Below are 14,524 nucleotides of genomic sequence, written 5' to 3'. Positions count from 1 at the left end.
AGTACAAAGCCACTATGTAATTCTAAATGAAATTCTGCAATGGCTTCGACTTGAGCTTCTACACCGTTTGCAACTTTAATTCTTCTTGCGCCTCTTGGCAGGGTCCTCCTCATACTTGATCCCTGTAAAGAATTAGCAATATGAGTAGTTGCACCAGAATCAATCCACCAAGTGGATTTGTCATAACTTAAATACAGGGATTCATCTACAAAAGTAATGGTGTCATCACCCTTTCTTAACAACTCTTTCAGGAATTCTGGGCAGTCCCTCTTGTAGTGCCCTCTCTTTTTGCACTTCAGGCACTGGTCTTGTTCAACTGGAAAATTTTCCCAGTCTTTCTGTAGAGGTGGTCTGGAAGGACCACTCTCATGCTGATTCTTGCCTGGTGGGAAAGGTCTCTTGTTATGCTGGAAGTTCTTATTCTGAAAATTCTTTTTCTTGTATTGAACTTGAAAAACAAGCTCACCACCATTGGAGTTCTTAAGGCGATCTTCTTCTTGAACACACATGCCAATCAGCTTGTCAATACCCCAATCTTCTGGAAAAGCGTTATAGTTGACATGAAATGCCTCAAACGCCTTTGGTAGGGACTTGAAGACCAGCTGAACAATGAACTTTTCTGGCAAAGGCATGTCCATTGTCTTAAGCTTGTTGGCCATGTGGCTCATTTCTAAGATATGTTCTCTGATGCCACCGCCAGTGTATTTCTTGGTGATAAGCTGCTCAGCAAAAATGGCAGCATAAGCCTTGGAAGAACCAGTAAACTGACTCTTCACCTTTGCTAAATATTCTGAAGCGGTGTCACAATCTGGGATTATAGATGGCCATTCGGGCCGCCCGGCCCGGCCCTAGCACGAGCCCGGCCTGGCCCGCTCTTAGCCGTGCCGTGCCTGGCCCGGCCCAATCTCAAGTCGGGCCGTGCCGTGCCAGCCCACGGGCTCTACCAGCGCCCCAAGCACGGGCCCGCGGGCCTGTTTCGTGCCGGGCCAGCCCGCTGGAACCCGGCACTATAGTGTTGACCGGGCCGCCCGAAGCCCATAATTCAAAATACATCTCACCCTACTCCAAATTTAACAAGCAATCTAAAGCAATCTAATTCAAAATAAATCACAGATCACAGCTAGACATACACAGAGACATATAGCAAAATATCACTTAACTGGTAAGTGATAACACAATTATAGAGCTGTTTTAACACTTGATCTATGTGATCAAGTGTTGCTGCCTCATTAAAAACCTTCCTAGGTAAAACTCACCCTTGTGAGAAACCCTAGGAAGGGAAAAAGAGTACAGCCCAACTCTATAATTGTTCAAAATTATATCACATTGTTCAAGTTCAGCAGACTCATTAGCACATTACAAACAGAAGATCAAATTGCAAAACAGTGAATCATTAGCACTGCTGACTTGGTGTTGGTGATGCTGCTGGCCTCTTGCCTAGGCCCAGCCTTCCCAGTTGCCTTCTCATGACTAGCCATTGGCAGGGACAGACCTAGCAAAGGCAGACAAGAGAAGAATCAATGAAGTTGATTTATGAAACTGTACATAATCAATGATTACTTGTGATTTGTGAAGCACTTACTCATTTCCAGTAGCCTGCCCTTCAGCATTGTCCTTGATGCCAAACTTTAACTCCAAATCTTGCGTCAACTTCTCGACATCATGCTGCGTCCTTGCATCAGCAGCTTCCCAGTCCTTGACGCAGGTCAAGTACTCCACATTATGAGGTGCCAAGCGTCGTCGACGCTCCTCGATCACCCTGCCAGTGAGACTAAAGCAAGATTCCGAAGATACAGTAGAAACTGGAACAGACATAACATCTTTTGCTAGTATGGACAGAATGGGATATGTCAGTTTGTGCTCATGCCACCAAATTAATATGTCAAAATCATCATCAAAGCATGTGACAGTGTCGCTGTCCAAGTAGGAAGCCAACTCTGAAACAAGAGGTACAGATACAGCAGCAGAAGTTGTAGATGCAAGAGCAGGAGAAGAGGGACTTGTACCAGCAGCAGCTCCATATATCTTACCCCAAGCATTTTTTTCTTACCAGATGATCCTGATATGTTGGAGGGCCTCTGCAACCTAACTGCACCATACTTGTTTTCATACTTGTTATACAGTTTGTACAGTTCAGCTCTTACCTCAGTGAAGTAATTAGAATAATCAACACCAACAGACTGAGAAAGAAGCTGGAGAACATTATGAAATCCTCTCATCTTGGCCCTTGGATCCAAAACAAAAGCAAAGGAATACAAAAGAGGGATGTTTTGCCAATACTTGAGGAACTTCAGTTTCATAGGAGTCAAAATGCTCATGAGCAAAGGATCAGTCTCTCTGGCATGCAAATGACAAGCAATTTCAAGGATATGATGCAGCATCAGAGGACTAGTTGGATAATAAACACCAGACAAAGCAACAGTTGATTCATAAAAAATTCCAAGAAACTCCATGATTTTCTCAGCAACAGCCCAATGACCTTCACTGAGTAGTGGCTCACCATTAACCAAACCATAATTAGCAGCAATAAAGGTCGAGAAAGTGCCCTTGTATGGTATGAGATGCTTAAGCATGAGATAGGTAGAGTTCCATCTCACATCCATATCCAAACCAAACTTGCGAGGTTTAACCCCCTTAACAATGCAATAGTTATGAAATTCACCAATGCGTTGGTTAGAAGAGTTCAAATAAGAGATTGCAGTTCTAAAAGCCTCAAGATAAGACTTGATCCTTTTCAAACCAGATTTGACAATGAGATTTATAATGTGACATGCGCATCGCTGGTGCAAGAGTCCACGCAATGCATTGTCATTTTCTCTGTTAACATTGTCAAGTGGTGTCAGGATCAGGACCAAGATAACCAACAAACTTAGGAATGAGCTTTGACATAGCTCTGGAATTAGAAGAAGCATTATCAAGGGTCACAGCAAATATTTTATCTGTCAAACCAAACTCATGAACAACAGATTCAACACGTTCAGCAATGTTAACACCATTATGTGAGCAATCAATGAGCCTAAGCCCAATGACTCTCTTCTCTAACTCCCAATCAGCAGAAACAAAATGAGCAACCACACTAAGATAGTCTTCCTTAGCATTGCCCGACCAAATGTCAGAAGTGAGGCAAACAGATGTAACAGAACGCAAGCTATCAATTAGAGAAGTACGACGCTCAAGAAAGTATTTTTCCAAATCTCTAGTAGTGGTCTGTCTAGAGACTCTAGAAAAACAAGGATTGTGAGCACGCCGAATGTACTCCTCAAATGCTTCTTCATAACCAAAACCAAGAGGCAAATCAAGTCTAGAAATCAACCGGCATAGCTCTCTCCGAGCAACATCAGGTTTGTATTGCCAACCAGTGACTGAACCATCACCATTGAATTGGATGCGGGACTGCACTAAAGCAGCATGCTTAGCTTTCTTGACGCATTGCAGTCTGGTGACGGAGCAGATGTCCAGTACCAGAAGAAGATCGAGCAGACAAAACATGATTACAGTGGCGGCACTTGGCAGCGATTCGTACCTGCTTGCCAGAGGGCAAGGTCTCAAAGATCGGCTCGAAGTCGTTCCAGGCACCAGACCTGGCACGCTTCAGCACGATGTTGTTGGCAGTAGAAGCAGTAGGCGTCGAGGACGGCGTCTGAGTCGCCGACGCGCCGACGCCATCACCTCCAGCACCAGCGCCGGCATCAGGGGCATCGGCATTGATCGGAGCAACACTGCTACCGAACAATGCCTCAGCGCCGGCAGTCAGGTCGTCGTCGTCGTCCGCGGGCAGGCCACACGCCCTGAGGTCATCGTTGATGGTGTACTCCTCCATGTCGTCCATCACGACGACCTCAGGGTGCAGCCCAACTTCGCATCAACCCTCGGCGGCTCCGTTCCTCAACGGCCGGCGGCCCCGAGTGCACGAGACCTGCACAAGAGACAAGACAGAGATGAAAGATGAGGGTTAGGGGTAGGGAAAAGAATGGAGATGGAAAACGAGGGTTAGGGTTAGGGTTACGGAGTACCTACGCAGCCGGAGCCCGGAGCCGTAGAGAGGAGAGACAACGACGGCTAGACGGCAAAGACTACTGCGAACTCCGGCCAGTATTGGAGCGAGCCAGCTAGGTGCGTAGGAGCACGAGATCTGCTCACCGGAGCGACGGAACCAGAGATCTACTCACAGGAGACGGAAGGGAAGACGAGAAGCCGGCGGGGGAAGCGGGTGCGGCCGTGCGGGTCGCCGCTCGCCGGCCGGAATGGGGGCTAGGGTTACGGGCGGGGAGCGGAGCGGCGGCGGGATCCAGGCGACGGGGGGCGCGAGGCGAGGCCGCGAGGGAATGGAATGGGGATGGGGGCTAGGGTTACGGGCGGGGGGAGCCGCGGGCGGGTGAGTAATATACTCCCTGCCCCGGTGCCCCCTCCCCTGGCCAGCTGGGCTGGGCCGGCCGGACGCCGGCTGGAGTTACCGGGCCACTACCGGGCCGGCCTGGTAACTCCGTGCCGGGCCGTGCCGGCCCACGGGCGGGGGTGCCGGCCCAAGCACGGGCACGAGAAACGGGCCGTGCCAGCCCTGGCACGAAATGGACCGGGCCGGGCCGGGTTTGGGCCGGGCCAAAAAAACGGGCTTCCGGGCGGGCCACCGGGTCACGGGCTGCATGGCCAACTATATCTGGGATCGCCATCTTGATGGCATCTGAAGTGGAACCCTTCATGACCATAAGACACTTGCGGTTGGAATCATTCCAACGTGTCTTGTCAGCATCATATCTGGTCATAGCAGAGTCATAATTCTTCTCTCGGATAGCCCAAGCAGCAGCTTCTTCATTCTGTGCCCTTACGGGCTTTTCTGGTTCTTGTGGAGCTGGCGTTGTGATGGCCAAATCTATATTGGCCATCGCTAGAGCTATCTCCAATTTCTGGTACCATTTCCCATAGTTGTTGCCATCCAGTTCAGGAATGGCATTTACATAAGTCATAGCATTGGAGCCTGAAATTTGAATTCAAAATTTGTGAGGACAACAATAAATGCATGTATCAATTTAACGTTGGTCAAAATTAAAACATGCAATAATCTGTACATTAAATCTAAATCACCGTTGGGCAGAAAAAGATATAATGTATACAAAATTATAATAGTGCAATATCAACTTTGGTCAAAAATTACAACATTATAATATACTGAAAATTCTGAGAAATAAATTATATAAGCCTCTATATCAATTATCTCGTTGGTTCAAATTAACATAGAGACAAAATAAATTCTTTGCAGCGGAAACATGTAAAATTCTAAATATTCAGAAGCATAATTCTTGTAAATTTCTGCTCTAAAAATAATACACGTTGGTGCATTTATTTACAGAGATCAAATTCTAAGCAAATTCATTCAAATTCATATTCAAAATGCTTCTGAAATAAAAGAAAAAGTGAATTCTGGAACTGTTTATGCGGCCCGAGACGGAAAAACGGCCCACGGCCCGTTTCCGCGCGGCCGCTCCCCCGCGCCTGGGCCCGTGGCCCAATAGCCGATGGCCGGGCCGCCGAAACGGCCCGCGCGACGCGCCCTCTTGGGCTGCTTCTGGCCTGGTTGGCCGGCAGCTGCCCCCAGACCGTCGGATCAAATCCGACGGCCGGGCGCCAATCCCGGTCGAGCAAAACTGGCTAGGCGTCGCCCCAAACCCTAACCGGCCATTTCTTCTCCCCCTCCCCGTTTCACACGCCCCAGCGAGTGGAGGCGACGCCGACGGCGGCCGGCGCCAGGGAAAGGTGGTGGCGCCGCCATGGCTCCCTCGCCGGCGCGCGACGCTCGCCCAGCGAGCGCGCGGCCGTCGAGATGGCCGTGGATGGCGCCCATGTTCTGGATCCGGGCCGGATCCCGAGACGACGGCACGACGGCGTCCGGCGACCGGGTTCTTGTGCGCGCGCCGACGAGCAGTGACGCGCGCAGTGGTTCTTGACCGGGAAAGGTAAGTTCCACCCTTTTCCCGGGGTTCTTTTCTTTAGGGTTAGGGTTTCTGGATTGGGGATCTCGATCAATCCGAGATCAATTCGAGGTTCTTTCTTCGATTTGCATCGATAACAATTCTTTCTCCTTCTAAACTCTATCCCAAAACCCGATCTATGCACTAGATCGGCGTCTGATACCAATGTTAATTACAAAGATTCTAGGGTTCTACATTGGATCGATATCTAGGCATACAAGATCGAGTACGGGTATATCTTCTAGTAGATAAACATGGGGTTCATCCTAGTTCTAGTACAACAGAGAGAGAGAGGAAGGTATGTAGATGAAGGTGCAAACCATCCGTGGAAGGGGGCGCAGAGGAGCTCGACCCCGCGGGTGCCATGACGTCGATGGAGTCGAGGATGGAGGCGAGGAAGTCCGGGTTGGCAAGACGTGGATCCGGCGGCGACGATGGGCGGCGAGGGTACCGGTACCCTTCGGGCCGGTACCGGCACTGGCCGGGAACGGCGGCGTCGGTGGGGAACGTCGTGGCGGCGCTGGGGTGCTTCCCGTCGGCCTTGCGCTCCCTTAGATCGGTAGGGTTTTGTGGGAGAGGGGTTTGGCAGCGGTCAACTTAGGCGTCCGTGCCCCGGCCCCCCTCCTATTCTATATAGCGCAGGCGACGGGGGCCCACCAGCCATAATGACTGAGCGCCCCCCATCAGGGCGCGATCAAAGGGGATTTGGCCCGATCTTTGGATCGGGCCTGGAGATCGTATCCAACAAGTGCCTCTTTAAGGAAGACCCAGATAAACACCGCAATCGGGCAGCTAAACAAAAGATGATCCACTGTTTCTAACTCCCCACATAGTTTGCAACCGGCATCCCCGCCCCACTTCCTCTTTTTTCAGTTGGACAGCAGACTGAATACGGTCTTGGAAGGCCATCCAAAGGAAGATCTGAACTTTGAGGGGAATTTTGCATTTCCAGATGTTCGACATGACAGTGTCTTTAACACCCCCGAAAGTCAACGATCTGTAAGGGTGTGTTTGGTTCAAGGGTTGAAGTGGGTTGGGACGGGTCCAACCCAGTTAAACCCGCGTTTGGTCTAAGGTTTGAGATGGGTTGAGTTGAACCCAAAAGGGTATATTCTCTGTAGATCCGGGTCGGAATGGTCCGTCCAAATCGAGCGGACCACTCCGACCCACTTGGACGCCGTCCCGCTCCGTCTCTCGGGTGCGAGCTGGCGGCCGCCGGGAGCAGCGGGGCAAGCGCGGGCCGGCGCGGCCTGCCTGGGCAGAGCAGCGGCACGCGGCGGCCAGCGGCGGGTGGAGGCGCGGGCAAGCTCGCCGGCTCTGGGGCGGACCGGCACGGGCAAGCACGAGACGAGGAGAGGCGGAGGCTCGCCCAGGCGGCGGCCGGCTTCGGCGGAGGAGCGAGGTGGGGTGGGGTGCGTGGCCTGCGACGGCCGGCAAGGACGGGCTCCGCGCCGAGGAAAGAGGGGCGGCGCCGGCCAAGTTCGTCGAGCTCCCAGCGGAGGAGGGAGGAGCAGCGCCGGCGGAGCTCCGCGCGGAGCAGGGAGGAGCGGCGCCGGCCGAGCTCGTCGAGCTCCGGGCGGAGCGGCGCGCAGGGGAGGGCGGAGCGACGCGCAGGGGCGGGAGGCGCGCCGGCACGCGACGGGTGGAGCGGCGCGCGGGGGCGGGAGGCGCGCCGGCGCGCGGCGGTCGGAGCGGCGCGCGGGGGCGGACGGAGCTCGTGGCCGGCGCGTGCAGGGCGGAGAGCCGGCGCATGCAGGGCGGAGAGCCGGCGCGTGGCCGGCGGAGCAACGCCGGCGCGTGCAGGGCGGAGCGGGGCAGGGCCGGCGCGTGCAGGGCGGAGCAGCGCCGGCGCGTGCAGGGCGGGGCGGGGCGGGGCGGAGCGGAGGTGGGAGAGCTCGAGGAAGAAGATAAGGTGCAGAGGAAAAAAAAGAAAAAAACAATAGAGGATGACACGTGGGGTCCATATTTTACTGTTGCTAACGGAGTTAAATGGACATCCATCCCATCTCTACAAATCCCTCTAACCAAACAAAAAACTGGGTTCGACCCAACCCTCCAACCAAACAACAACTGGGTTCAACCCAACCCTAAAATCTGGGTTGGACCCAACCCGTCTCCAATCCAAACACATGCTAAAGAGATTTAGTTGTAAAGGTTCTTTTGTTCTCTAAAACCCAGATCATCTCATCGCGGCCATCCACTAAGCACACACTTGTTAGCAACATGGAGAGACTCCTCCACTCTTCCAGATCAGCAGGAGTAAGCGATCTTCTAAAAGGGATACACCACTCACCGTTTCTGAAGGCCTGGGAAACACTCATCTCTTGATCTCTACAAAAGCTATAAAGGTGACAGAAAGTTATCTTCAGGGGACAATCACCGAGCCAAACATCTAACCAAAAACGAGTTTGCTGGCCGCTTTTCACTTGCATAACTCTACCCCACTGGAACCACTGTCTAGTCACAAGCAAACCTCTCCAAAACTGCGATCCAGATATCCTCTTGATTTGAAAGATGCTTTTGTTGCCCAGATATTTTTGACATTTCCTTATTCCATTCTCTACTGTCTTTTGGAAAGATTTTCAAATGGAAAGAGCAGCATAGTGGTGCCATATCGAATCAATTGCGCCAGCTTGGGGCCTCGCTTGATTGGTCTCGCAAGGTAACATTTCTATTTTTTTTTCAATAGGAAAAGTAACGACTTGCTCTTGAATTTTGTAATTCGAACTCTGACTTGTATATTAATGCCAATTTGGCATCAGGCTTTTACAATGGATAAGCAAAGATCAAATGCTGTAAATGAAGCTTTTGCACGGCTACATAAGGAAGGTCTGATATATAGGTAAGTGTTGGCTTTGCCTACGCGCACATTATGAAATACGCAATCGCATGGATCCTTTAGATACTCACGGAATTGTAGGTAAACCAAAATTCTACTTAATGCTATTAACCTAAAGTCTAAACAAGATAGCAGTTGCACAAACGTGGGAACTAAAAGTAAATAGTATGAAGAATACAAACAGATAGGATAAGTGTACTAATATATCATTGAAGTGGTAGCAAATAGTTCTGCTTCCATAAAGAAATCTTACCTATATGACACAAATGTGTGCGAAAGTGGAGGTAAAAGATAAGTTACCTCACCCTCTTATTTTGAGTGTCAACATGGAAAAGTTTCCCACATTGATGTTGCTATGATACCCACACATCTTTTATGTTCCTGTTTTTATGGATTATTCATTTGCAGAGATTATCGCCTTTGTGAATTGGGATTGCACACTCCTAACTTCAATTGCTGACCCAGAGGTTTGTGGAACTTTTTATTGTCTACGATACACATTTAAACACATACATGACTAAGATGGTTTTTTTGACAATTTTGTATTGTCAGGTTGAATATATTGATCTTAAAGAAGAGACAATGTTAAAGATCCCCGGTTATGCTGCCCCTGTACAGTTTGGTGTGTTGATATCTTTTGCCTATCCTCTTGAAGGAGGACTAGGTGAGGTTATTGTTGCAACAACTCGAATCGAAACAATGCTTGGTGACACAGCAATAGCTGTTCATCCTGAGGATAAAAGGTATATTCATCTACATGGAAGGTATGCAGTGCACCCCTTCAATGGCCGAAGACTCAAAATAATCTGTGATGCTGCATTAGTGGATCCCACTTTCGGTTCTGGGGCTTTCAAGGTTCGAGATAGCCTTGTGCTATTTGTTTATCTCTTTCTTGTTTCACATAGTTGGACCTGTCATATAGTCATATACTATCCCCAACTTACCTTGTATCGTTGATTTGTTGTCTTCTGGTCTTTTATGCAGATTACACCTGCTCATGACCCAAATGATTTTGAGGTTGGAAAACGACATAACCTCCCGTTCATCAATGTCTTCACCGATGATGGGAAAATAAACAGCAATGGAGGCACAAGATTTGAAGGAATGCCAAGATTCACGGCTCGAGTTCACATTATTGAGGCACTGAAGGCAAAGGTATTACTAGATTTGTTTAATCATGATTTTAAAAGGCAGAAGATAGGTACTCGCATTGAAGGTATTATATGAATATTTGCATTAGACACATAGCATGGGATGCAAAACTTTGGTAGGGCTATATTAAAACTATAACCTACATCATGTCATGCCTTTAGGATTGTGTATCTGTATATACAAATGCCTCAGAGCCAAGGATGCTCATGAACCTTCATGTGTCAGATACCAATACCCTCTGATATTTGTCGAACACCATAGTATGATATTTTTTCAAAGAAGAATCAGACATTTTCGTGATTTTTAGATAGAACATTTTTGGTACTTTTTTGACACCTCAAATCCCGTATCGATAGAAGATTCCATCATATGTATATTATTGTATAAGTTCTCAGTCAATCATATATATCTTTTCGAACAATGTTTTCTCTGAATCTTATTTCAGAAATTCTAGTTCTAAGTTGGCCTAGATTATGCAAATTATTCAAATATATTTGAACTGGATTTCATGGAAATTATGGGCTGGGAAATTACCTTGATCCGACAGTTTACCAGTCTGGAGGTGATGGTTGGATCTAGATCCAAAGGTTTTAAAAGGATATTTAGAGGGAAGCTAAGTCTGTCATGTTATAAGATGGGTCCTTTGTACTTTTATGAGATATATGTTCATAAATGTGTGTTCCTATATCAACGTTTTTGGAAAAGTTGTGTATCTGTGTTGGGGGTACCTAGGCGACGTAGTTGGGTATCCACGATTATGAAATTTCTAATGTAACATGTTTTAGTTGGATGGGATCTTGCATATATTTTGCATGATTATTTTATTTTTCCCATGTAGATGGGGAGAGGTCTTCGCCTTCTTTTGTCTCATAATTTCATTGCAAGTTGTTCCGGAGTTCTAAGGATGTTTGATTTTTGCTATTAAGGGCTTTATACAAGGGCACAAAAAAGAACGAGATGAGTTTGGGTGTTTCTTCAAGAAGTAATGATGTAGTGGAGCCTATGATAAAACCTCCCCAAAGGTTTGTTAATTGCAACACCATGGCCAAGTCAGCCCTTGATTCTTTAAGGTCTAAGAAGATTGAGATTACTCCCCAGCATTACGAACAAGAATGGAATAGGTAATCCTCTTTTGCATGATATACATGATTGGTGTGTTTCAAGGCAACATTGTTGGGGGCACCGTGTGCCTGCATGGTATGTGACACTAGAAGATGACCATGAGAAAATTCTAGGTTCCGAGAATGACCGCTGGATAGTTACGAGAAATGAAAGCATGGCATTCCTAGAGGCTCAGAAAAAGTATCCAGGGAGAAAATTCGAACTACATCAAGATCCTGATGTGTTAGACACATGGTTCTCATATAGTATCTTCACTTTCGCAGTGCTTGGTTGGCCAAATGATATGGCTGATCTCCGTGCTTTTTACCCTATTTCCGTACTAGAAACTGGGCATGATGTTCTCTTCTTTCGGATAGCACAAATGGTGATGATGGGAATGCAACTTTGTGGTGACGTACCGTTTCAGAAGGTATAGCACAAATCCCCCATTTGATGCCATTGAAACTCCATTGTATTAGGGGTGTTAATGGATCATGGTCCTAATGCCCCATTCACAGTCCAACTCAGCCCGTAACCATTCTTTGCTCATATATATATATATAATATGAGCCCAGCCCTTTTTGAGCCTGACCCCTAAAATTTCAAGGTTAAATTTTTAGGCCCTTTACCACCCTTAAATTTTATGACTCTATTCTAAATATACATTTTGTTCATAGGAATTCAAAGCCTATCACTGCCTTCTATATCCCCTTAAGATGGATATATTTGGCTCTTATTCTATAATCTGATCAAGAAGAGACCAACCATATTAGTGCAATCTACCTAGTTTAATCTTGTCTATTATTGATATGTGGATATTTAGAACATGAACATTTTAAATCTGTAATCTACTAGAAAGGGAATCAAGTACAAGGGTGGTAGCACACCCAAATAAAAAAGAACCAAACAAGGACACTTAATACATACACACATAAGTATTAAAAGCTATGACTGATTGCTGTGCCTTCCTAGGTTTATTTGCATCCTAGTCTGTGACGCACATGGCGGAAAAATGTGTAAATCACTTCGTAATGTCCTTGATCCACTGGATGTAATAAATGGCATGACACATGAGGGCCTTCTAAAACGCCTGAGAGCAGGTAATCTTGATCCTTGTGCATTAAAAATTGCAATGGGCAAGATGAAAGATTATCCTTGTGGCATTGCTGAATATGGTACTGACGCCCTTCGCTTTGAGCTGATTTCATACGCTTCTCAGGTGTGTCATGACATTTTCATTTGTTTTGATGTACTATACTTGTGTTTCCTGTTTTCTTACAATATCCTTTTCTCAGTCAAACAGGATACATTTTGATATCAATAGAGTAGTTGGATACCGAAAATAGTGCAATAAGTTGTGGAATGCCATCCGTTTTGCAATGGGAAAGTTTGGTGATCATTACACTCCACCTGCAATGGTTGATGTCTCTCTCATGCCGCCAATCTGCAAGTGGATACTCTCAACACTGAACAAGGCTACTGGCAAGATTAGCCTGTATGGAAGCATACAGGTTTTCTGATGCAGCATCCGCTATATACTTTTGGTGGCAGTACCAGCTTGATGTATTTATAGAAGCTATAAAACCTTACTTCTTCAACGACCCTCAAGAGTTTGAATCTGCTAGAACTGCCTCCAGAGATACCCTATGGGTTTGCCTGGATACTGGTCTGCGCCTGCTCCACCCTTTCATGCCTTACATTACAGAAGAGCTTTGGCAGCGTCTTCCACGGCCCAAAGATTCTTGGAAGCAAGATTCGATTATGATTTCAGAATACCCCTCGCTTGTTGAGGTGATATATATATTTAACTAATGAGGAGTACATATGCAAGAACTTAAATTTGAATATCTTTTTACCAATTTGAAAATGTTGTTCGCTATGACAGGGGTGGACTAATGACAATCTTGAAAATGAAATGGACATTGTCTTAGATGTGGTGAACAAAATAAAATCCCTGAAGCCACCAACAAAAACGCATGAAAGGTGGAAATTGTCTACAGTATTTTACTTTTAGTATTTGCTTTTTTTTGTTGATCTTGTTAACACTGTTGTCTTGCAAAACCATATAGCTTATCCTTTTTTGCTTTGAACAGACGACCTGCTTTCGCACTCTGCCGAAGCCAAGAGATCATCGCCACTATTCTACGCTATCAATCTATAATTGTTTCTCTTTCTTCCGTATCACTTGTTAAGGTTCTGCATTATGCTTCTGTTCACATTTTTGTATGCATACTTTTCCTTCCAGTGTTTGCAATTAGTTTCTCCATTGTAGATTGAATTTTACGCTTAAACTCGAATGGAGCATGGTTGCCAAATAATACCCTTCAGCTTTTCACATTTTTATAATTACGAAGTTATGAAAATCCATTAAGTTGACTTTTGAACAAAATCACTGACCCGGTACTGGAAATTATTCAGATCCTGAAAGAGAATGGCAAAACTCCAGCTGATTGTACAGCTGCTGTCGTTAATAAAGATTTGTCCATATACCTTCAGCTTAAAGGAGCTCCTACCTGCAGAAGCTGAGCGTCAAAGGCTAAGGAAGAAGAGATGAAATTCAAAAGTAGGGGTGTGCTTATCTTATCTTTTATCTTATCCTTTCATTGTGGATAGTAAAAATCTGTCTTTGTTGTTGAAGTGTGAGTAGTATGATTTTCTTGTATACTAATATGCTCTGACTCAGAAAATGCATGCTGCTGGTTATCTACATAAGGCTCATCGAAGTGTTCATGAAAAAGACACAAGGAAGTTCACGGCTTTGTTGGAACAACTGGAGGTCATCAGTGAAACTGAGAAGAAATTAGATGCCAAAACCAGCAATAATTGAGTCTGATATCTGTTTTGACAATACTATAGTTTTGAAACTGTTGAAAATATTCATCATCTGTTAAGAGATTATGTAGCTCACTATGTAGGAAATTCGCTATGCCTTTTTCTGGATAATGGAAAACACCTTCCGGCCCGCTTGAGCAGTTTTTTTTCTTTTGAAGCACAAAATTTCATCAACTATTAACCCAGATGTCCCGGTAAACAAGTTCGCATTACAAACCGGAAGATCATCCACTAAAGGATTTTTCGTTTACCCTAACAAGAAAGACCAAGATTACCCAAAGCACAACTTGTTACAAACTAGACTTATAGTGAAGAGTAAATTTCATCGGCGGTTCTTAAACTTTGTCTTGAGTTTCTAGGTACTCTTAAAATACACATGTAGTCTTTGAACTTGTCCTATGCTCTTATCCCGATCTTTTAACTTTAACTTGTCTCGTGTTAGTTCTTATACTCTCAAAATATAGATAATGATAAATAAACTCATTTTCCCCCAATCCTTAAGGGTGTGTTTAGTTGGTGAAAAAGTTTGGATTTTGGTACTTAAAAGATTCAGCTTGTGCTAACCAGTTAGATTGTGAAATTAGTTATTTTTTTTCCAACTGCATTTAATGTTCCATGCATGTGTCCGAAGATT

The 14,524-nt window shown here is 46.1% G+C and overlaps 1 long non-coding RNA gene and 1 pseudogene across 1 annotated transcript; one reads left to right on the top strand and one right to left on the bottom strand.

Moving 5' to 3' along the window:
- Nucleotides 1-1,135: 1,135 nt before the first annotated feature.
- On the bottom strand, nt 1,136-2,834 carry LOC120693280. The gene is made up of 2 exons (XR_005682952.1): nt 1,583-2,834; nt 1,136-1,492 (listed from the first exon to the last, which is right to left on the bottom strand). It is a non-coding gene; the product is annotated as an uncharacterized LOC120693280 (long non-coding RNA).
- A 5,903-nt stretch (nt 2,835-8,737) lies between these two features.
- On the top strand, nt 8,738-14,027 carry LOC120688689 (annotated as a pseudogene).
- Nucleotides 14,028-14,524: the final 497 nt, after the last annotated feature.

Source organism: Panicum virgatum, chromosome 9N (genome assembly GCF_016808335.1).
Source record: "Panicum virgatum strain AP13 chromosome 9N, P.virgatum_v5, whole genome shotgun sequence".
NCBI lineage: Eukaryota > Viridiplantae > Streptophyta > Magnoliopsida > Poales > Poaceae > Panicum > Panicum virgatum.
Note: the sequence above shows the minus strand (reverse complement) of the source record. Positions and strands in the feature narration are given on the sequence as shown.